At 43.4% G+C, this 23,753-nt stretch overlaps 1 protein-coding gene across 2 annotated transcripts in view; it reads left to right on the forward strand.

Moving 5' to 3' along the window:
* The first annotated feature begins 9,162 nt into the window (after positions 1-9,162).
* The window catches only part of LOC102456588 (P2Y receptor family member 8), a 51,752-nt gene continuing 37,161 nt past the window's right edge, over positions 9,163-23,753 (forward strand). Inside the window, exons 1-3 of one of the 2 annotated variants that reach the window (XM_014579900.3) lie at positions 9,163-9,576; positions 20,121-20,207; positions 21,266-21,332. The gene's annotated coding sequence lies outside the window, so the exon portion shown is untranslated. The remainder of the gene's footprint in view (positions 9,577-20,120; positions 20,208-21,265; positions 21,333-23,753) is intronic. The other variant, XM_006135850.4, reaches the window with a different exon arrangement.

Below are 23,753 nucleotides of genomic sequence, written 5' to 3' on the forward strand. Positions count from 1 at the left end.
AAAAGATGAGAACTGTATATTATTATGAATAAAACTGCTACCCAGTTTGAGATTCATTTTATTGCATTTGTGTCCACAAGACAACTTTCTCACACTTCCAGTCTGCTGTAAGAGGTGTCATATACATGAGAATCAGCCCCATAAGTTGCACATTTCCAAATATGGAAAGAGAACTGCTATTAAACTTGCTACTACAAGTCAGTTATCAAACTGAAATCTACTTAGCACTAGTAACTCAGGCTAGCAATTACTCAGCAAATAGACATCAGCTCTCAAAAGGAATTTCAAAAGCAGTTATGAGAATACTGAGGTTTACACAATGAAAACTCTGATCCGTTAGTGTTGTGCAGCTTATGTGCTAAGTGTTATCACCATTATTCATACATGCTTTTAGCAGGGGGTTGGACTCGATGACCTCGTGGGATTTCTTCCCACCCTATGATTCTATAAACGCATCTTCACCAGGTATTCTAATTCAGAGCCTTTTCAAAGTCTATTCAAGTCACTGCACAGATTTCCGTTCATTTCAGAGGGCTTTGGATCAGGCCTTTTTCTTCAGAAAGGCATTAAGAACAGGAAAACTAATTTAGATGAAGTAAGAATCCTTTTAACCTGTATCACTCAACTAGCCATCCCAGAGGCCTGCTCACAGGTCCCCCACTCCTTTTTTCGCTGCATAGACAATGCCTCCCCTCTCCGCTCCCCCACACCAAAAATCCAGGCTCCTCCACCTATGTTGAATTTTTTTCTGAGATGGGGGAAGTCAAGTGGTCTTTGTCCTTCCCTCTTTTTATCATCTGGAGACCTGTCTACATAAGAACCCTCAGGAAAGTTAACACTGAATCAATTGAAGGTGAATTTAAAGTGAACTGGTTAAAGTGTATGACTCTCCTGTGAGGAGAGTCTAAGGCAGAAGTAGAGTCGCCTACATTCCCTTTACTTTAAAATGTGAATGGGATCATCACTCTCATTTTCCATTAACAGCTTAATTTTCCTGTGTGTCCTCTAGTCTCCTCTTGGTCTTGTTCTTTTCCAAACCATCTTTCTTCTGGGGGGAGGGATTTGGATATTGGTCTCCCTGTTGCTGCACATGAACTTCTTGATACAGCCTGAGTCTGAGATGCCCTAATTTAGAGCACAGTACAGTGTGAAAATACCCCCATTCATCTTGCAGATCCAAAGGCTCTGAGTGGTCAGTGTGCAGGTTGGGCCAGAATAAGAACTGCTTCAGATGCAATCGAGGTCAGGCAAGTCTTCATCTTCCAAAGAGCTGCAAAAGGAAAATGGGCCTGGTGGTTACCTCTGAAAAAAAACTTGGTGAGGAGAGGAGTGGGAGGGCTCCTTCTCATCCATCAGACTACATGGACTCAGAGACTTCAAGGCTGGTAGGACCATTGTGATCATCTAGTTCAGTGGTTCACAACCTATTTACCACTGTGAGATGCAATACTACTTCTAAGGTCCTGAGGATGTCACCATGGGATGCAGCTGCATGCTGATTGTCCACTCATGCACCAAAGATTGAGAACCACTGATCTAATCTGACTTCCTGCACAGTGCAGCCCATAGAACCTCACCACCCACTCCTTTAATAGACAGGCCCCTAATCTCTGGCTGAGTCACTGAAGCCCTCAAATCATTGTTTAAAAACTCAATTACAGAGAATTCCCCATTTTCACTAGCTTAAACCTGCAAGTGACCCACGACCAGTGCTGCAAAGGAAGGTGAAAAAGCCCTAAGAGGTGTTTGGGACTATTCAAGGGGCAATGTGTGAAAGAAGAGGTCAATGAATTATACACGGAGGAGGGAATCCCCATCACTGATTTCCATCCTATATTAGTTTTAGTCCTCTTTGATTAAAATATATAACAGATTAATTTACTAAAAATTTGCCCGAAGAACATAATACAACTTTTGAAAGTGGAGTCAGAAGGATGGCTTCTGAAATCCTTCCTCATGCTGAAGAGCACCTTACTTCGGATTAGGAGGCGGACAGCTAGTTCGGAATAGGAAGCCTAATCCGAACCAGCTAGTCTGTGCCGCGTGTAGCCGTGCAGCACGGGGTCCGAACTAGCCGGCATTTAAAAATGGCGCCGGCCGGCATCATGCAAATGAAGCCCGGGAAATTCAAATCCCGGGCTTCATTTGCAACTCTGAATGACTACATTACCCCCCTAGTTCTAACTAGGGGGGTAGTGTAGACATACTCTACCAGACACAAAGGGTGTGTCTAGACTACAGGGTTTTGTCGACAAAACTATACCTGTGTCTACACTGCCACTGAGTTCTGTCGACATAACTTTGACAGAACTCAGGAGTTTTGTCGACAGCTGTAAACCTCATTCTATGAGGAATAATGCCTTTTGTCGACAGAGTCCTGTCGACAAAAGGCGTTATTGCATCTACACAGTCTTTTGCGTCTACATTGTCATGTCAACTAAGCGGCTTGCTTTGTTGACAGAACTGGATGTAGTTTAGACACTCTTTGTTGACAGAAGCCTGTAGTCTAGACATACCCTGAGGGTGGGGGTGTCAGGGTTGAGGCAGAGGGTTGAGGTACAGGAGGGAGTTCAAGGTGTAGGAGGGGGAAAGAATGCTGGCTCTGGGAGGAGACTTGGGGTTGATGTGTGACCTCTTACCAAGTGGCATTTCACATGGTCACTCCAAATCAGCCATGTAGTGAGGTTGAAGCAGACTTCTTGCTTGCTCAAGCCCTACTCTGTTTTTGGAAGGGGTCAATGAACCCATCGGGCCCTGTGGGTGGGGTGCATGGCCCTGCATGGTGCCTCCCTCTGCTGGAACTGCCCTTTCAGCTCCCATTGGCCACACTTCCCCGTTCCTGTACAATGGGAGCTGCAGGGGATGGTGCTTGAAGTCAGCAGCAGCATGCCAAGACTCCAGTCACCCCGTTGCTCCTTGCGCACACACAGGGCCATGAGACTATGCTGGTTGCCTTTGGGTGTCATGGAGCTGAGACAGGCAAGGAACTTACCAATCACAATCGACTGGGAAATTCTTCAGGATTGACTAGTTAATTGTGATCAACCAACTGATGACCCTACTGCACTAGAAGCTCGTGTTCAGTTTATTAGTCATCACAACCACAGAATCTTTTCAGAGTCACTGCTTTCAGGAGAGAGTTCCTCATTCTTTAAGAATGGCCTACATTCTTTGTAGGCGATATTTACATCTGCATTCGGTCTTATTTAAATGCATAAATAAATGCATATTGTCTTCTTTCATCCCACTTATAATGTCATCCAGATCACTCTTTATCTGTCATCTTATTTATTTTCCACTCCTGAAATGTTTGTGTCATCTGTAAATTGCATCAGTGATAATTTTATGTTTTCTTCCAAGTTATTGATAAAAATGTCAAATAGCTCAGCACCAGGAATTGATGCCTGAAGGACCCCACTACAAACACATCTGTTTAATGATGTTTCCTCATTTACATTATGAAAGCTATTAGTTAGCACATATTAAATTGATTAAAATCTGGCTATGTAAATTTTATATCATCCTAGGTTTTTTTAAATCAAAACTCTCTGTTGTACCAATTCAGGCACCTTACTGTCTAAGGGTATGTCTACACAGCAAAGTTATTTTGAAATAACAGCCATTATTTCAAAATTTTGCTAGCATCTATATATGCCAACCGCTATTTCAAAATAGCGGCGGGCTTATTTCAAAATTTGTAAACTTCATTCTACGAGGAATAGCGCCTGTTTCGAAAGATATTTTGAAATAGGTGCTGTGTAGACAGGAAATAGGTGCTATTTCAAATGAGAGGGCCTCCAGCCCATCCCAGGGTGCCCTGCTGGCCACTCTGGCCACAAAAATAAAAACTCCTCTCCTCCCTTCCTCCTCCCTGGAGCCCTTACAGTGGGTAGAGTCTGGCCACAGTCTTTGGGTACAGCTAGACTACAGGCTTTTGTCGACAGAAGTTTGTTGACAGATACTGTCGACAAAGCTTCTGTCAACAAAGAGGGCCTAGACTACATCCAGTTCTGCCGACAAAGCAAGCCGCTTTGTCGACATGACAGTGTAGATGCAAAGGATAGTGTAGATGCAATGACGCCTTCTGTTGACAGAACTCTGTCGACAAAAGGCGTTATTCCTCGTAGAATGAGGTTTACAGCCATCGACAAAACTGCCGAGTTCTGTTGACATTATGTCGACAGAACTCAGTGGTAGTGTGGACGCAGGTATAGTTTTGTCGACAAAAGTCCATTTTTGTCAACAAAACCCTGTAGTCTAGACACCCTTTCAGAGCCAGCACACCACACCTCCTCCAGTACCATGATATGGATAGGGATGTGGATACAAATTTTGTACCCATGCAGGGCTCTAACTATCCAGAGAAATCTGTGCACAAGGGATAGAATTGGGGAGGGAGAGGTTCTTTACTGTTCATTTAAGATCATTTCCATTGCCCCAGAAGAGTAAAAGGACATTCGTATGATACACTATCTGGCCCAAGTTTCCTAAGAAGGTGTCACATTTCTAAATGCAAATTAATTTTTAAAAAGTACAAACTGGCTGCTTGTTTCAATCTGACTCCACACCAAGATTCATAAAGTCAGTGGGAGTTTAGCTACTGACTACAATGGAGTCAGGATTTCTCCCATGCTGATGGGATTTAGATAAAATCAAAGCATTAGCATGAAAATCAATAGGTCTCCTAAATAATCCTTCTAACCAAGAGCAGCACTGATGTAGTCACCCAAAGGTTTGTATTCTGTAGAATGAATGCCACCCTAGATTGTTGTGAACTCTTGCAATTTTACATGAATCTCTTCAGAATTTGATAAACTAGGCAAATATAACTTAGATAGGGCCACGATAAGGTGGGTGCATAATTGGCTGGATAACCGTAGTCAGAGAGTTGTTGTTAACGGTTCTAAATCCTGCTGGAAAGGGATAACAAGTGGAGTTCCTCAAGGGTCTGTTTTGGGACCCGTACTATTCAATATCTTCATCAATGATGTAGATATTGGGATAGAGAGTACGCTTATTAAGTTTGCAGATGATACCAAACTGGGTGGGGTTGCAACTTCTTTGGAGGATAGGGACATAATTCAAAATGACCTTAGCAAGTTAGAGAAATGGTCAGAGGTAAACAGGATGAGGTTTAATAAGGAGAAATGCAGAGTGCTCCACTTAGGAAGGAACAATCAGTTCCATACATACAAGATGGGAAGAGACTGTCTAGGAAGGAGCATGGCGGAAAGGGATCTAGGGGTCATAGTGGACCACAAGTTGAATATGAGTCAACAGTGTGATGCTGTTGCAAAAAAAGCAAATATGATTCTAGGTTGTATCAACAGGTGTGTTGTAAGCAAAACTCGTGAAGTCATTCTGCCGCTCTATTCTGCACTAGTTAGGCCTCAGCTGGAGTACTGTGTCCAGTTCTGGGCGCCACATTTCAAGAAAGATGTGGAGAAATTGGAAAGGGTACAGAGAAGAGCGACAAGAATGATTAAAGGTTTAGAGAACATGACCTATGAAGCCAGGCTTCATGAACTGGGCTTGTTTAGTTTGGAAAAAAGAAGATTAAGGGGGGACATGATAGCGGTTTTCAAATATCTAAAAGGGTGTCACAAGGAGGAAGGCGAAAATTTGTTCCTCTTGGTTTCTGAGGACAGGACAAGGAGTAATGGGCTTAAAGTGCAGCAGGGGAGGTTTAGATTGGACATTAGGAAAAAATTCCTAACTGTCAGGGTGGTCAAATATTGGAATAAATTGCCAAGGGAGGTGGTGGAATCTCCCTCTCTGGAGATATTTAAGAACAGGTTAGATAGACATCTGTCAGGGATGGTGTAGACGGAGCTTGATCCTGCCTTGAGGGCGGGGGGCTGGACTCGATGACCTCTCGAGGTCCCTTCCAGTCCTATTATTCTATGATTCTATGATTCTAATATTTGGCGTAGTCTTAAAACTCCAGCTTCAGATAGATACATGACTATATAGCCCTCAAGGCTGCAGAGAAACATTTGAAAACATGCAATGAGTTCACCCAAAGACCTCAGAAACCAGACGGCAAAGAAAAAGACCCCAAAGGTACTGGGTTTTTTTTTAATCATGATATTAAGGCAATCTTGTGATTTTTGAATGCTTGGAGTTGGCAATATTGACAGTCCCATCTCTTCCCAGCCACTCCCCGACTTACGAACACACCGACTTACAACCATCCATACTTACGACCAACCTCCCATTAACCCCATTATAATAATTTTGAGTTGAGAACCATGTATGTCAATTTTTTTGAACAGCACGGGGAACGCGTTTAAGGGTATTTCCAACTTATGACCAAATCGAGTTACAACCAGCTGTTCAGAACATACCCGTTCGTAAATCGAGGACTGCCTGTAGTTTTAGGCTCAGGATGAAAAGCCAATGTGACAACTGACAGTTGATTCTGTTTTTGAAAACAAAAGTGAGAGCAGCCACAGAGAGAGAAACACTTGAGGCCATCCTATTTTATACAACCTTCCCTTGAGATTTCTGTATGTGAAACAATGTAGCATGTGGACTTTCAAAAACAAAGGTCGAAAGAAAAACCTGACTTCAGATTGGATTTTGCATGGTGCTGAGCACTCTGACCTCCATCTAGCTAAGCATATGCTCAACTGTAAGTATACAGGTAGTCCTAGAGATTTCTCTAAAGGCACTAGGGTTAGGAATGAGTTGAAGTTAAGCACACGCCTAAGTAGTTTTTTGGATGGAGACCAGATTGCTCCGTGCTTTGCTGGATTTCACTCTTGGTGCTTTATTTTATGTTTAATTTTATTTTTAATTCTTGAAAATGTATCCCTGAGGTGAAACCTTGGCCTCAATGAAGTCAATGGCAAAGGACCTATTTACTTCGGTAGGATCTTAATTCTACTTATGGCCTTTAATTATGGTTTTATACATATATAGCTAACCAAACACATAGCAAAGGGACCTTGCTCACTAAGGCTATGTCTACACTGCAGGTTTCTTGTGCAAGAACTTTTTGTGCAAGAGCATCCATGGCAGTGTGGACACTCTTTTATGCAAGAAAGCTCTGATGGCCATTTTAGCCATACACATGTTGCCATACACATTTTAGCCATACACATGCCTTTTTGCGAAAGAGATCTTGTGCAAAAATGCTTATTCCTCGTAGAAAGAGGAAAAACTGTTGTGCAAAAAGCCCTGTGTTCTTATGATTAACTGTACTTTTTCTTGTGTAAGAACACGCTTGTAGTATGGACGCTCCATAAGTTTTTGCACAACAGTTTTTGTAGCCCAAATCACAAGTGTAAGTTTTATATCTTCTTATAGAAACTGAATATTCTCTGCCCAGTTGTTATCTTGTTTATATCTACACTCAAGGTCTGATACTGAGAGATGCCTGTGAGCACAATGGGCACTAAGGGCACTTACCACCACGCTGGAAATAGGCATCTCCCAGGACCAGGTTTAAAGCTTGCAACTAGCAGAGCTTGCTCTAAAGCACCATAAAATCAGGGGAATCATTCTCTTGATTTTATTATGCTTTGGGTAAAACCCTAAATGAAGGAGTTGAGTCTAGAGCTGTCTGAAACTTTTTATCCAAACCTTTTTTTTCACTAAAAATGCGCATTTGGATAGACCAAAACATTTCACAGATCTGTGTCAATTTTTGTGAAGTGTGTGTGTAATTTGGAAATGCCAGGTTAGATTCACAAAATGGATATGAAGGTCCCAGATTTGAACTCCAACCCTCCACTCCACTCCTGGAGTGGAAATTTACACACAGAGAAGCCAGGTAAGTGCTCTAATCAGGAGGCTATTGCATAGGAAAAGTTCTTGTCCTCTGCTGTTGGAGCTGTTCTACTTGGTATTAATAAATATTCATTGGCACAGGGACCGGAATCTCCCAAAATCTGCTCTAACCCCCCATGGCCTACGGAGTCACTTTCTCTGGCCCAATGAACATTGAAGGGTTTCAGACTAAGTGGAGCAGCTTCAGTAGGCGAGATTAAGCAGACCGACCAGCACAGCATAGCCAATAACTTATAGAGGAGAAGGGTTAGGACTTTCACCTGGGCTAAAGGACATCTGGCTTCAACTTGTTGCTCTACATTAAGGATTTGAACCCGGGACTCTTAGGTTATGTCTATATTGTGGGCTAACGTTGAATTAAGATATGCAACTTCAGCTACATTAATTGTGTAGATGAAGTAGAAGTAACTTAACTCAGCATTTGGCGCTGTCTACATAACAGAAAGTCAAATGAAGAAAACTCTTCCTTCAACTTCCCTTACTCTTCACAAAATGGGGATTACAGGAGTCAGAGTAAGAAGCCCATTATTTCAAAATTATTCAGAAAAACAGGCTTCCTATGTAAATGCGCACTCTGTTATTTCAAAATAAGCATGCCATGTAGAAATAGCCTAACAACATAGGTGAGAGCACAAACCATTGAGATATTGGGCCTAAGTGGAAAAGTACCTTTCCCTCAAAGTTATAAATTTAGGTTTAGTTTCCAAAAAAACAGTGTGAAATGCTCAATATAAAAGCCAAACATTTTATTCGACCCAAAATTATACTTTTTCTGATTTTTTGATCCACTGTTTTTTTAAAAAAAATTGGTTCAGGGTTGATCTGAAACTAATGTTATTTTTGTTTTTTTCAGAACAACCTATGAATTGAAAATCAGTTATTCATTCATTGCCTAAGTCCCCAACTACTGGCATTAGCCAACTTCTAAGGTTATTAAAATAGTCATCTGAAGCTTTGAGAAAATAGCAATTTACTATAAAAAAAAAAACTAGGAATGTAAAGGATTCTAAACATTCCCTTGCTGCAATAAGACTTAAATATGCAATTAATGGAATTTCACACAATTATTATAATGAAATCTGTCTACAATAAGCACCAAATGACTAAGCAGATATTGATTCTATAGAGGAGGTGAACTAACCAGAAATTAAACAAAACAGCACTGGAAATGTATAGTGACCACTTGAAAATATCTCTGAGGTAGAAGTTTGCTTCTAGACCAAGACCCAGATTTTTAAAGGTATTTGGCCATTCCTGCATCAGAACTGCAACATAACTGCTATAGCCACCTCAACCTCATTTTCAAAAGGAATTTAGGCACTTAGGATGGGATTTTGGCTGCTAAGTTCTCTATCTCTTTTGAAATTGAGAATTAGAAACCTAAGTCACTTAGGCACCTCTGCAAATCTTACTGTTTTCAATCTACAGTCTGTGCACTTGTTGAAACATAAGCTCTGTTTCCTTTTGGTTGGAAATATTGTCAGTCAGGCTGCTCTTTCTTTTGCACGCTTCGCATTCTCATTATAAAATATGTCAGATGCAGAGCACAGCAATCAGGCATCATACAGATTTACTGGGAGACAAAAAAAAAAGATTTTCTGAACTTACTACAAATCTGAGGATTGTACCATAACTGTGAACTTGCAGAGTGAGGAAACAGCTAACGGTTACATGGTCATTTCCTGAGCTCTATGCACCGAGGAGTAACAAACACAAGACGTTTTCTAACAGCCAGTCTGTTACTTATGGGCTTTTCACGCTACACCAAAAACACTGGAGCAGGTAAGGACATTTTTTCACTTCTTTTTTCATGCTCTTTTATTGGAGTAGTTTTTCAGGAGATGAAATAAAAACTGGCTCATTTCTCCCCCTCCGCTGCCCTCCATTAATTACTCATGGAAAGAGCATGAAATAATCACTTCAAAGCAATGAGCCATAAATATATGTGCGTATGCATGTGTGCCGCTGATGACTGGGCAATTTATAGGTTAAAGTGACACCATATAATAAAAAGGTAACTTTGCAATCAGTCAGAATTATTACACCAAGTACCATAAGAAGACACGGTTTACCTTAGTTTAAGATGTTTAAATAATCTATTAGAAGAAAGGAATATCAGGTATAATTATTTCTAGTAAGAATAGTAAATGGTGTAATGAATTTCAAGTGATGTTGTAAAAAGCAGAGCATCAGTTTCTAGTCTTTGGTAGAAACACAAATGAATAAACTTTGTACCCAATTTCTTTGAAAATCTCGACTGGATATATATCTGTAACCTTTGTAGAGTTACGATTTATAGTCATTCTGAGACTGCACTAGCAAAACATGTGAAGGGAAGTTTACAGCATGCGCGTATACAGGAGTTCCCCATGGCTCCCAGCTTCTGGTCTATGCTGCTGCCAGGAACTGTGGTGAGTTCAGGAGCCACCTGGAGCTCACTGCGAGAGCCGGGAGCTGCAGCTTCCAGTATTCACAAATTTTGCCATTCACGGTGGTGCCAGGAACGCATCCAGCACAAATGGCAAGAGTTTCCTGTTATTCTTCACAGAGTTTTGATGATTGCCTCATAGCATAAAAGCAGAACTCTGACAGACCGGCACTAGAAAGAAATCTTGTAGCACAGTGAACTTGCTGTTGTATCTGTTGTCTTTCACAATATACTATTTCTATGTAATAGATTTGCCACATTTCAAAAATAGTCAGATTTAGGGTACTTGTTATAATAATGTGCTGTCACCAGCCCATCACTATTCAATGATCGCTGGAAATGTTCAGATATTGTAGGGCAGTTGTAACATGAGACATTGGTTACCTGACTGTGCCTGCCTTTTCGAATGAGCACCTTCAGGAGTTTATAAATGGAAAAAATACTGACATAGATTCTAGAAAGGATTTTCAAAAGCCCTCCATGTGAATAAGGTGCATACATCTCATCAGCTTCCAATGGGGTTCTGAAGACACTTCTGTACTTATACATAGATCATTACAGCAGAATCTGAGCACCTCACAGTCTTTAATATATTAACCTTACAAATCCCAGTGAGACAAGATAGTGCTATTATCCTCATCATACAGCCAGGAAATAGAAGCTCAGAGGGTTTGTCTACACGAGTGGTCTCTAAACTTTTTACCTCATGCCACCCTCATCTCTGTCCATGCCCTCTCCTCCCCACACCCAGCCAGTGCCAGAAGCAGAGGTTGGAGCCAAAGATGGGGGCAGGAGCGACACATTGATGGGGACCAAGGGCACTAAGGTGGTTGCTGGGGTTGTGAGTGGGCCACGGGGCCAAAGCTAGGAGCGGAGACTGCTAGCACTCTCTCCCTGCCCCGGTGGTGGCTTCACTCTCCCCCTGCCCCCGGTGGTGGCTTCACTGAGCCTCCCTGCCTACCTTGAATGCTCCTCCATGTCTCTCTAGAAGAGTGTGCCCCACACTTTGCCGACCTCTGGTCTATGCTGCACTAGAAACCAGCCTTATAGCCTGGCTATACAGACCTGTGCTTTCTGAGCTCATGCTAGTGCTCTAAAAATAGGGGTACAGGCATTGCAGCACCACTGGAGGCTCCTGTTATCCTGTCCCTTTCCTCCGCATGCAGGTGGTTAGCCTACGCCTCCGTCATTGCTACAGTATCCACCCTGCTATTTTTGCCATGAGAGCACAAGTCCTCCCCCGTCACAAATTGGTTTGCTTGGTCTAGGGAGGCTCACTCTCTACTAGATTATCAACACACCAAGAAAGGCTAAGGGGTTTGCTCAAGGTCACACAGAAAGTTGTTGGGCAGCCTGGAATGGAATGGCTAGCAGCCTGTATGTTTCTGCGGCCTTTTCCACGATACTGCAGGTATTTCTGAAAATTTTACCCAGTATCATCTACCTCTACAATTAACTGGCAATTTTGCTCTCACCCGATTGTAAATACAAACATGAGAGGCCAAGCTGAGGATCTTTAATCATTTTGTCCTGTATCTTCCTGGTCAGAATGAGCATTCTTGTTTAGTGCAGGAAGATGGCCTGGAAGCAGGGGCATGTACAAGAATTTAAACTCTGCTCTTTTGGGGAGGACACATTCTGTACCTCCAGTGCAGCCCTGGGCCGGAGGTGTTCATCCTCTCCACCATGGCCTCATAGCTAGAGTAGCTCTTTTTCAACACTGGGGAACTGGCTTTTCCTGACAGGAACCCAGGACTGCTCCTGATTATTGTGGGGGTTCAAGCCTCTGCTTGCCCCTCCCCTTGTGCACACCCCTATTTGGAACGAGTACCACAAAGGAGAAAGGGCTTGGTTACTTTTAGTAATAAAACTAGAAAGATTTACAACAGAAATTGCCAGTGTGGTAAATGTGGTCATCCCTCCCCCACACCTCCTACACCCAGCTATAAACTATCTATAGGCAGGAGGGTGGGGAATCACAAAGCCATAGGGTTAGAGAGGACCACAAGGGTATTCTAGTCTAACCCCTTGTCAAGGTGAAGGTTTTGTTGTGTCTGGGCCATCCAAGACAGATGGCTATCCACCCTCCTTTCAAAAACCTCCAGAGAAGGAGCTTCCATGACTTCCCTCAGCAGTCTGTTCCACTGTCCTACTGTTCTCACAGTTAGGATATTTTTCCTGAGATTTAGTCTAAATCTGTAGTTTGATCCCATTAGCTCTCGTCCTGCCTTCTGTGGCCAGAGAGAACAACTTTTAACTATGGTTTTCTGGCAACCTTTCAAATATTTGAAGACCATTATCATGTCCCCCCTTAATTTCCTTTTTTCCAAAGTACACAAACCCAACCCCCAGGCCTCCAGCAACCTGTCTTTAAGAAGCTCTGTTAGGATCATGAAGCTGGCCTGCCATGGTCTTTTTTCTGGAGAACTTCCAGTGGAACATGGTGAGCAGGGCTCCTATGGCCTCTATGTCAGGATTTGAATCCTTATGGTAGGTGAGAAGTTCTGTTAAAATAGCATAGTGGAGTTCTGTGGCTATTATCTCTCAATCATTCCATATTGTTTGATTGGCTTACAAATAAAAGGATGGGTTTTATCTGAAGTTGCAGAGATCATTGCTGGCAACTCACATCAGCAAAGATTCAGTTTCCTAGTATTACAGTATTGATTCAATGTTCCAACCTTCCAAAATGTTGCCATAATTTTTGTCTCCTGTTCTTTTGCCTTTGCCCAAATGTTTCATTCTATTTAAGTATAATTTTAAAATGCAGTTCCATTCTGAGAAATGATGCTGTAAATATGGCATGGTGGGATTCCAGGTTTATTGTGTCTCAACGAGCTCCAGATTAAATGTTCTTGACTTACATGTAAAAAGAAGTTTGTTTGTTTGTTCTACCTGCCTGCCCTGAAAACTGTCTAGGATCTGAAAGTCAAGCTTGTTTTCTTTTGGAGCCATATATTACCTGAAGGAAGCCAGGTAGTAGCTTCATAGTTAAGACTTTGTTCTAAAAATGGGTGTAAAATTAGCAATACAACTTCCTTTCCCCATCCTGTTTTGTTTGTTTGTTTTGCTCAACAACTTTTCCGTTTTTGGGGGGGGGGGTCAACAACTTTTCCCTCGGGAATAGTTGCTCTTAAAGGGGCAAGCCTCCTCTTTTTTGTTGGTGTTGTTGCTTACAAAAATTCCTCGGTGTTCCTTATTTAAAAAAAATATTGTTTGGTGTTCCTCAGTCTTGAAAAATTTAAGAAGCCCTGGTCTATACTACAGGGGTTTTGCGCAAAAAGCTTTTTGCGGAAGAGATCTTCCACAAAAACTTCTTGTGCAAAAGCGCATCTACACCTCAAAAGCGCATTGCAAAAGTGATGTGCTTTTGCGTAAGAGAGTGTCCACACTCCATGGATTGCCATCGGAGCACTTGTGCTTTTTCTGACAGGCTCTTTTTGCGCAAGAAACCCCTGTAGAGCATCCACACACACCTTTTTGCATAAGAGCTGTAACGCAAAAAGGAGTTATTCCTCATGGGGAGAGGAATAATTCTACTAATAATAATTCCTGTCGATTTACTGTTTTGGTTTGGTTTGGGGTTTTTTGTGCAAAAACTCACTTGAAGTGTGGAAGTTCTGCCAGTTTGGGGGCAAAAATCTCGTAGTGTAGACATAGTCTAACAATAAATGCCACTTGGCAAGAAATTTTTCAAAAGGTTAGATGTGATTCCCTTTGAATTTTCTGTATAGTTTTTTCTTGTTTTCTTATGCATTTTTAATAGGAAAATTTTGAAGGCTCTGGCTGAAAAACCTACTTTTCATTTCTTATGAATATTTCTTTTTTAAAAAATCATTTACCTCCACAAAGCTTAGTAATGAGGGGGATCCTGAGTAAAATGGCTCATTTAAAAAAATGCCAGGTTAGCCATCATTTATGTTATAACTGAATGTTTATTCCCTATGCACATTGCTGATGTATGGAAGAAGAGTGACTGGAGGCTTAATGAATGGAAAATAAACATACAAAATAGACACACAAACTTTTTGCATTAAAGCCTACATTTTTCTATCCTATTTTATCTTACAACTGCTAGATACTTGTTCAGCTGCTGATGGACTCTTGATGTTTCTACCAGCATCAGTTCTTTTGCAAAGCCCCCAATTAAGTACTGAAATCATTCAAAAAATAATGCTCAAAATCATTCAAAAAATCATTCAAAAAATAATACTCAAAAAACCTTCACTGTGAAACATTTAGAATTGCTACACGGATAAGGTGACCATATTTCTCTATGCTGAATATGGGACACCTGGTAAAATGACTCATACTCAAGTGAGTTCAATGGCAGTGAATCAGAACTATGCAGTACAAACATTCAAATGAGCATCAAGTTGACTGAGCCCCTGTTAAAAAGAAATGATGTGTAATTGGAATATTTCTATTTACCTTCTTTAAGGTTTGCCTGGGGAGAGGTCACATGCACATACATACACACACACTCCTGTACACCTCTCTCACACAAACCTTCCCTGACCCGTGCTCTCCAACCTCCATGCCTGGCTAGGCCCCCAGAAGAGACCCACCTCTCCTGGTGCCCTAGCACTGTGTCTTCTCCAGGCATGCAGGGTCACAGGAGGCCCCTCCCCAGATTTCTGTGAGGCTTTGTCTACATTGTAGTGTTTTTGTGCAAGAAGCTTTTTGCGGAAGAGATCTTCTGCAGAAACTTCTTGTGAAAAAGCACGTCCACCAGGAGTGCACTGGCAATCAAAATAGGCCTGGGAAATGGGTTGAGAATGGCCCTCCCCATGACGTCACCCCTGCGTGCCCCTCAAGCTCCTCCCCCTGTGTCATGTCCGGCACACAGCGCAGGAGATGGGTCAGGCTCTGCGTGCCACATACAGCGTGGACGCGGAGTCACTCGGGGTGAGGGACAACAGTGTGCGGACACGGCAGCCCACCGGGAAATTCCCAGTATCCTGCCGAGCCAGTCCACCCACCTCAAAAGCTCTTGTGCAAGGAAGCTCTGCTTCACAAAATGGCTTTTTCTGATAGGCTCTTTTTGCACAAGAAACCCCTGAGGATCATCCACACTTGCCTTTTTGCGCAAGAGCTGTAGCACAAAAAGGAGTTATTCCTCGTGGGGAGAGGAATAACTCTACTGGCAAAAGCCCTCTGTCCTGTTGATTTACTGTTATCTTTTCTGCACAAAAACATGCTTGAAGTGTGGATGCTCTGACAGTTTATGCGCAAAAACCCTGTAGTGTAGACATAGCCTGAGGGTTTACACCAGAACATGGCCAGCAGCAGCCTTTCAGTTTGGTGCATGAGGGAAGGGACAGGAGCTGCTTCCAGTCACGGGGTGGGAATGGAGGGTTGGGATAACTTGGCCTGTGTCTTTGCAGAGATCATCTCTTTCCTCCTACCCTTCAACTCCCCTGTGGCTAGAAGCAGCTTATCCCTTCCTGCCCATAGAAAGGCAGCTAACACCTCCAAGCTGCTGACAGCCACTGACATGACCACCTCCTGTCTCCTGGCTACAGAGTGTGCAAGAAGGCATTAATCCCTCGGGTTGTATTATGCCCTAAAGGCCTAGGGAACCTGACAGCAGAGGCTTCAGTGAACCAGACCAGAGAGGTGGATCAGTAAGGGAGAGTGCCTAGGGGACAGAGCAGCCCCACGCTGCTTGGGGGGCAGGACCCAGGCTGGGGGCTGGAAGGGTGAAGAGGGTGCTAAGGCCCTGCATGGAGGGCTGCTGCGGAGCCTGCTGGATCAGGGCACAAATCAACTGGAAATAATTTCCTGCCCGCCACTGCTAAGCTTACCTGAGGGGCAGAGAAGCTTCTGCCTGGCAGCGCTGTGCAGGGCTTTGGCACATGCAGGACTTGGCTCCTCCTGGCCTGTGCCCTGGGCTAGAGGGCCTTGAGCTCTCCATGGTTGCCAGCCCAGCCAGAGGCAGTGAGGGGAAGAAGGAGCCTGTCAGCCCGGCTGTTGGTGACCTGAATGATCAGACCAGAGGCTGTCAGGGGGAATACGTAGGAGCAGCAGGGCTGTGGAGGTGAAGGGGCACAGCAAGGAGAGGACAGTGAGAGCACGTAAAGAGCTGATGGGTGTGCAGCAGAGGCCACACATAACCAGCGACCACCAGCCTGTTCTGCAAGGGGACCAGTTCTGGCTAGAAACAGGACAGGTGGTGGGGGGAACATGCTGGCCAAGAGCAGGCACGCAGCAGGGGCTGCACTGATGGACCAGCAGGGAGAGTAGTTGGCCTCTCGCACTGCAGCTTTCCCTGACCACCAACCTTGCACACCCACCTCTCTTGTCAACCACAGAACGTCCTCCCCCACTCTCCGCTGGTGGATGGGACAGCTAGCAAACAAGGATCCAGTCACCAGTAGGACCCACCAGTATAAGAAGAGACACAAAAATTACAGGAGAGAGAGAAAAAATACGGGACAATTTGCTCATTTTTAGGAAAAAGGAGGGACACCTGCAGGAGGGCTTAACTACAGGACTGTCCTTTTAAAAAACAGGACATCTGGTCACCATATATATATGCACAAACCCTCAAAAATCAGGCAAGTGAAACCTCAAGCCACCTAACAGTACACACCCTGCAGGCCTATCACAGATCTGATAAGAAATCCCCTCCTTGCTACCTAGTAGACAGCTGTGACTCAGTCTGTAGGTCTGCAGGGTGTATTAAGCATCTGGAGCCTGAATGAAGCCCAGCCAGTATCCCAATCTTGGGGTCCCTAGGCACATCCTCAGAGTGCAGGCGCAGTGTCTAACACTTCTTTCTAAGAGCTGGAACCCACTGTCCAGCTGCCTAGCCCCTGTGCTCATTACTGTCCATTCAGACTCCTCCCACTTAAAAATATCCGGTCCCACAACACCACTCCATGATGTGAGTCTGTTTCCTCTCTCTGGCAACACGACATTTAGGAGGAATATAACACAGACATTTGCCCAGCATTTAACACATTATTGCTTTATTTACTTAACAAATAAAGCACAAGAAAGAACCAATCATTTTGCAATGCCCCTTATTAATTTACCTTCCTGAGGAGTCTTTGGGACACCATCTCGGCTCAGGAAAGACAGGCAAGCAGCATTTTCCCTGATTTATATGGCTATTTCAGCACCAGTCAGTTTGAGCTACTGAAAGTAGCCGACAATCTCACATACATTCACTGACCTCATCCCAGATAAACCAGTTCTCCTGGGAAGACACTATCTTATTGTCTAGTTATGACATTTCAGAGAGAAGTACATTAAGCCGATTAACCTCTGCTGTTATTCTTTTGCCACTAGCCTTTGTAATTTCTGTAAAATATAAAGGCAAAAAGACAACAGAGAAGGCAAAAGGCTGCACTGCAGTCCAATGAGCTAGCTAGCTGCTTTGCATATATAACTTTTTTATGAGTCTGATTATTTGTTACATTATAGGTTTGTTATTTGGTATTATAATAGGTTTATCAATTTACATTAGCATATTTCAACTGTAATGCAAGGAACACACAACTTCTTGTATGCTAAGGCAAGTTACCATAAATATTATCAAAACCTTTAACCTAGATAGGAAGTGATGAGCTAAAACACAGTATATGAATGTGTGACTTTTCACATATAGAAGTGGACAAGTTAAAGTGAGTGAGTAGGAAAAGCCACCCAAGTTTGTGGCCTTTTTCAGACTTAACAGTCACACCACAAACTTGGAAGTAACCAAGTAACTGCTTAGCACAGAAACAATAGAGATGAGGAAGAACCATCATCGCTAATACTTGTTAATATGTCATAATATGCACGAGCATGCTAGTCCATAGAGTAAGTGTACCCTAAGTTAAGTTTGGACCAGGAAGGAGGGTACTTAGGATCAGGCCTATTAATAGATAAAGCCTGAGCTCTGGTGGAATGGGCCTGGATCAGCACCAGCAACTGGATCGCTACCAACCCGTAGCAACTGCGGATGCAGGAAGTGATCCACTTCAAGAGTCTCTGGGAGGAGATCAAGGAACCCTCTTACCTCACTCCACGTAGGCCACAAAGAGATGTGTGGACTTGCGGAAGGGCCTTGTCCTTTCTAGGAAGAAGGCCAGTGCTCTACAAACATCTAATGCATGGAGGCGCCTCTCCTCATTGATCGCATGAGGTTTGAGATAAAAGATTGGCAAAAAGATGTCCTGGTGCAGATGGAAGGCAGACTACCTTAGGAAGGAAGACTGGATGAGGCCACCTTATCCTTGAAGAATTGTTTATACAGATGTTCCAATATCAGTGCTCGAAGCTCCAACACCCTTCTAGCTGATGTGATTGCAATCAGGAAGGCCACATTGAAAGAAATCAGCAACACAAGACACATGGCCAAGGGGTCAAATGGCAATCCCATGAGCTGTGCCAAAACTAAGTTTAAATTCTACTGCAGGAGAAGATCTCAAGTCTGGGGGTAGAGCTGCTCCATACCCTTCAGGAACCAGGATGTGACATCATGAGAGAAGACAGAGTGTCCTTGGAGGGGCAGATGAAATGTGGAAATGGCCACAAGATGGACTCTCATGGTGACCAGAGCAAGCCGTGCTGCTTCAGGTGGGACAAGTAGTCCAGATTTCCTGAAGAGAGGCCTTGGACAGAACAACTTGTTGCTGCTGCAGCCACACCAAGAATCGAGTCCACTTGGTGACATAAGTAGATCGCGTTGAGGGTTTTCGACTCTCAAGGAGAACCCTTTGAACTTCATCTGAACACTCCTGCTCCTGAGGGTTCAACCACAGATGAACCATGCCATCAGATGTAGTGAGCTGAGGTTCAGGTGCAGTAGATATCCATAGTCCTGGGACAACAAGTCTCATCCTAGGGGCAGTTGCTTGGGCACACAGGATATCAGGTTCATGAGTGCCCCAAACTAGTGCTGGTGAGGCCGGACCAGCACAATGAGAATCACCAATGCCTTGACCCTCTTGACCTTCTGCAAGACTTTGTCAATGAGAGGAAATGGAGGGAAGGTGTAGAGAAGACTTTCCGACCCCTGGAACAGGAATGCATTCGGAAGGGAGCCCTGCTTCAGACTGAACTGGGAGCAAAATCTACTGCACTTTGCATTCTTTTTCATTGTGAGGAGGAAGAACTCCAATCATGGAAGAATGAGGCAGTCACCTTGGGGTGAGGAGCCCACTGTGGTGAAAGAACTCTCTACTGAGATGATCTGTAATCATGTTCTGCACCCCTGGGAGGTGAAGTGCCTCTAGCATGATTCTGTGAAGGACACAGAACTCCCAGAGCCTCATAGCTTCCCTTCATAGCTCTAGGGAATGGGTTCCCCCTTGTCTGTTTATTGAGTCCTTGATGGTGGTGGCATCAATGAGAACATGCACCACTCTACCCATGAGGTGAGGGAGAAACACCCTAAATACATTTCTGATCACCTTAAGCTCTTTTGTATTTATGTGGAGTGATCTTTTCTGTACAGACCACACCCCTTGAGTACAAAGGGTCCCCAGGTGGGCCACCTAACCACAATTTGAAGTGTGGGCTACTAGCTCCCCCAAGTGCAGTTGAGGATGGTATGGGAAGCCTGACATGCTCTGTCTTTATCCACCATTCCAGGGCCCTTAGCACAACAGGTGGGACCATCATCACCCTTTCGAGTGTGTGATTGGCTGGTGTGTACACTGACACAGTTTGAAGGGGCCTCGTTCTGAGCCTGGCCAGGGGCATGACATACATTCAAGCGGCCACGTGCTCCAGGATCTGCAGACACACCTTTGCAATGGTCATGGGAGTGCCACACGAGGGTCAGCAGGGCCTTGAACCTCTCTTGAGGGAGCAACTCTCTGGCTGTGGTAAAGTCCAGGACTGCCCCAATGAACTCTAGCCTTTGTGTTGGCATGAAGAGAGACTTTTTCTTGTTTATCAATAGACCAAGCCAGTGGCATGTGTCCAGGAGAAGACTTATGTTGTGTTGGATCTTGAGCCTCGAGGGGCCTTTGACAAGCCAATCGTCTAGGTAAGGATACACTTGTACTCCTTGACGCCTCAGGTATTTAAACTAATGATAGAACTATTTACAAAATAATAGGGAATGCTAGCTACCTCTAAGCACCATCACTGAAGGTAAGAAGTAACTGAAGAGGAAGGGACCAGGGAGTGTCCTATATAGAGTGGCATACATGCACTGCTCCAGAGGATGCTGAAGACCCCAACCCCTATGGGTACTGCTTGGAGAAAAAATTCTGGCACCAAAGCATGTGGCAGACACAGACACCTATGTTGAATGGACATGAGCAAGGCCTCAAAGAGGAACCCGTATTATCTAAACAACATTATGAATTTCCCATCAAATCAGGCAACAGTACCTTTAAAATGTAGTTTGAAGTTTGGTAACGATACAAAGAGTTAATAATCTCTCACAGAATTAATATAGTCACAAAATGTCACATTCTTGACTGAGAAACACATGTTTTACCCTTTCCACAACTACTGTGCACCACAGACCACATACCACAACCATACTGCTGCCCTCCTTGGGATGCCAGCCTTCCATCACTCTCTTCAACTCCTCTCCTGCACACATACAGCCCTTGGCTAACCACTTCCAACACTACCAACTATTGCAGTGAAAATCCCCAAATAGTAGCATGGGGGGCAGGGAGAGAAATAATTTGGAAAAAGGGTAGGTGCAAAAGGGGGGAGCTCTTGTAAAAATCTGGCCCAAATTGCAAGGGTTCCTCTAAGCTGTGTGGTAGCAGGGCCCTGCTGCTGCTCTGTACTCAGCAGGGAACCGCTGCTGTCCCTAAGGCAGAAGTGCCCCTCCCCCAGCTCTGAGGTCCTGAGGCTGTAGGGTTCTGCTGCTGTGCAGCTTAGAGGAAACCTTGCCCCATTGTGGGTTCCGAATAAACACTTTTGGAAGTCTGGCCCATAAATGCTTTGGAACTAGCTAGCACATTTCAATACTATGCTCCTGATATCTGTGCTTGTGTGAACTTAGAAATATCTTGAGATTTTATCATTTTGAGATATGATTTGTTTATGGGTTCTTGTTTTTTTCTTTACTCTTCTTCACAGACAACAAAACTGATTACAGTGTGGAAACAGCAGCGCTGACCAGATGAAAAATTCCCTGGAACTGCCTGTAAGTCTGATCATAGTTTGCACTCATACAGTTATGTTTTGAGATGAAAAGTCTTGTGTTTTGCAGCAGTCTGCTATTTCCTGTATTATACAGACCCTGTGACAGATGGGCTATGTCTAAACTACATCCCTCTGTCGGCAGAGGGATGTAAATTAGACGTATCGAAAGTGCAAATGAAGCAGGGATTTAAATATCCCGCACTTCGTTTGCATAAATGTGGCCACCACTTTTTTTTTTTTTCAAAACGGGGCTTTTCGAAAAAAAACGGCAGTTTAGATGGGGCATTTTCAACAGAAATGCCCCATTTTGAAAGATCCTGTACTCCTCAAAAAATGAGGAGTACGGGATCTTTCAAAATGGGGAATTTCTGTCAAAAATGACCCATCTAAACTGTCGGGGGGGGGGTTGTTTTGTTTTTTGTTTTGTTTGTTTGTTTATTTGTTTTCAAAAACCCCCAGGATTTTTTCGAAAAGCTCCCACTATTATGCAAATGAAGCACAGGATATTTAAATCCCTGCTTCATTTGCATTTTCGATATGTTTAATTTACATCCCTCTGCTGACAGTGGGGTGTAATTTAGACATGGCATGGAGTGAAAGAATGTCCAAGAGCTCCTTATAGATATACTAGGATGAAATTAAGAAAGGGATCATTTAGTCTGAATGTTAGAAATAATTTCTAAATGATTAGTTAGATAAGACTGAGGAGTTATCTCTCAACCACAAACAAGGAAGCTCCATTGTTTGTAAGTAAACATCTAACACTCAGCTGGATACTATCCTGTTCTACCTGAGTCAACAGTGGTGAAAAATGTACTCAAATGAAATGAACCAGGATTAATCCTCACCAAGAGAGAGACAGAAAATTCTGCCATTTCGCAGTCTTGTAATTAAAGTCTGCGATAGTAGTGGAACCTATAAATAAGATTGCCTCTCACTTCCAATTATATGATAGAGTATTCAGTTGCTTATAACTTTGCAAAATGTCTACTACTCAGGCTGAAATCTTCCATGCCAGGAAATGTTCCTTCTAATCTTTCCATCCATGGATTGGAATACATTTTATGTGCATCAAGGCATGTGTGAATGTGTATCACCAACAGAAACAAAAACCTAGTTTGGGGCACTCTGTAGCCACCTGGGTGGCATTTGAATCTCCCCTGAGTAGCCAGACAAGTGCTCAGTTTACAGGGAACATTGAGGCCAGGTATTTATGTCTTTGGAAATATTTTTTGGAAAATTTCAGCAGAAATGTTTCAGCCATATCTCAGAAAAAAAGTTAGGGGGAAATATGTAGTTTAACATGCTAGAACATGTTTACTGCTGTTTGCTGACAGATTGTAGTACTTCGATGCTTTGGAGCCAGGCTTTCAAATTTTCGAAGAGGTTCACCATAGTGTCAGGGGCATGCATTTTGCTAGTCCTGTGAATCTCTGCCAAAACCTGCTCAAATTATGTGCTTCCAAAAAAACACATTCAATGCAAGCTCAGTAGAAGTCTGGTAGCTAAATTCCCAGGAGTCTATCCTCACTGAGTATGCTCCATTCCAGGCTTCAGGTACAGATACATTTTGGGAGGGCACTAGGAAATTTGACATCTGACTGGTTAGAGTTGGTACTATATTCTGCAGTGTAGATTCTAAGCCCAAGGTTGTGGCCCATCTTCAACATTTTTCAGCCTACAGTTACTAATCAGTGTACTCTCTGAAGCCCTGTGTTCTCTAACCCAGGGTCCTATTCCACATCTCAACAGCGCACCCAGTATTTCAAAATAGCTTTCGAAATAATGGGTGCTCTATTCTGACGTCCCTGTAAACCTTATTCCACGAGGAGTAAGGGACATTTCGGAATAGCAGTTTATTTCGAAATTTGGCTCTGTGTAGATAGTGCCAAATTATGAAATAAGCTATTTCGAAATACACTCAAAATAAGCTCAAGGAGTCTTCTGGGGTGGTGAGTCAGTGAAGAATCACAATGATGTCACTCCTTACCTTAAACAGCTTGTGCATATGGCAGGAACCTTTTTTTCTTAAAGCGTAGTTGCCACACCAGTCATTAGAAAAACACTAATATTCCAAGATAGAGTCCATCACCAATGGACCCAGTATTGTTACAGCCACCATAACTCAAGGGCTATTTGTAGTGTCCTTAGGAAGCCTCTTCCATCCCCCTTCCCCTTGCAAAATAGTTTATAGTGTCCATCCTCAAACCTCCAAATAATAGCTGAAAATAATTCTAAACAGTTAAGGTTGTTATAATGAGCAATGAACCTTTCCCCTGTAAGTCCAGTCCAGGTTGTCAGAGAATAAAATGAAAGGGTTGATGGCTTAGGTGAAGCATCAGAAGACTGAGCATCTCAATTAGCACTTTTACACTGCATCTACACTACCGAAAACTTGACCAGGCAAGGTCGGGAATAGCAT

This window comes from Pelodiscus sinensis, chromosome 1, assembly GCF_049634645.1.
Source record: "Pelodiscus sinensis isolate JC-2024 chromosome 1, ASM4963464v1, whole genome shotgun sequence".
NCBI classification, from domain to species: domain Eukaryota; kingdom Metazoa; phylum Chordata; order Testudines; family Trionychidae; genus Pelodiscus; species Pelodiscus sinensis.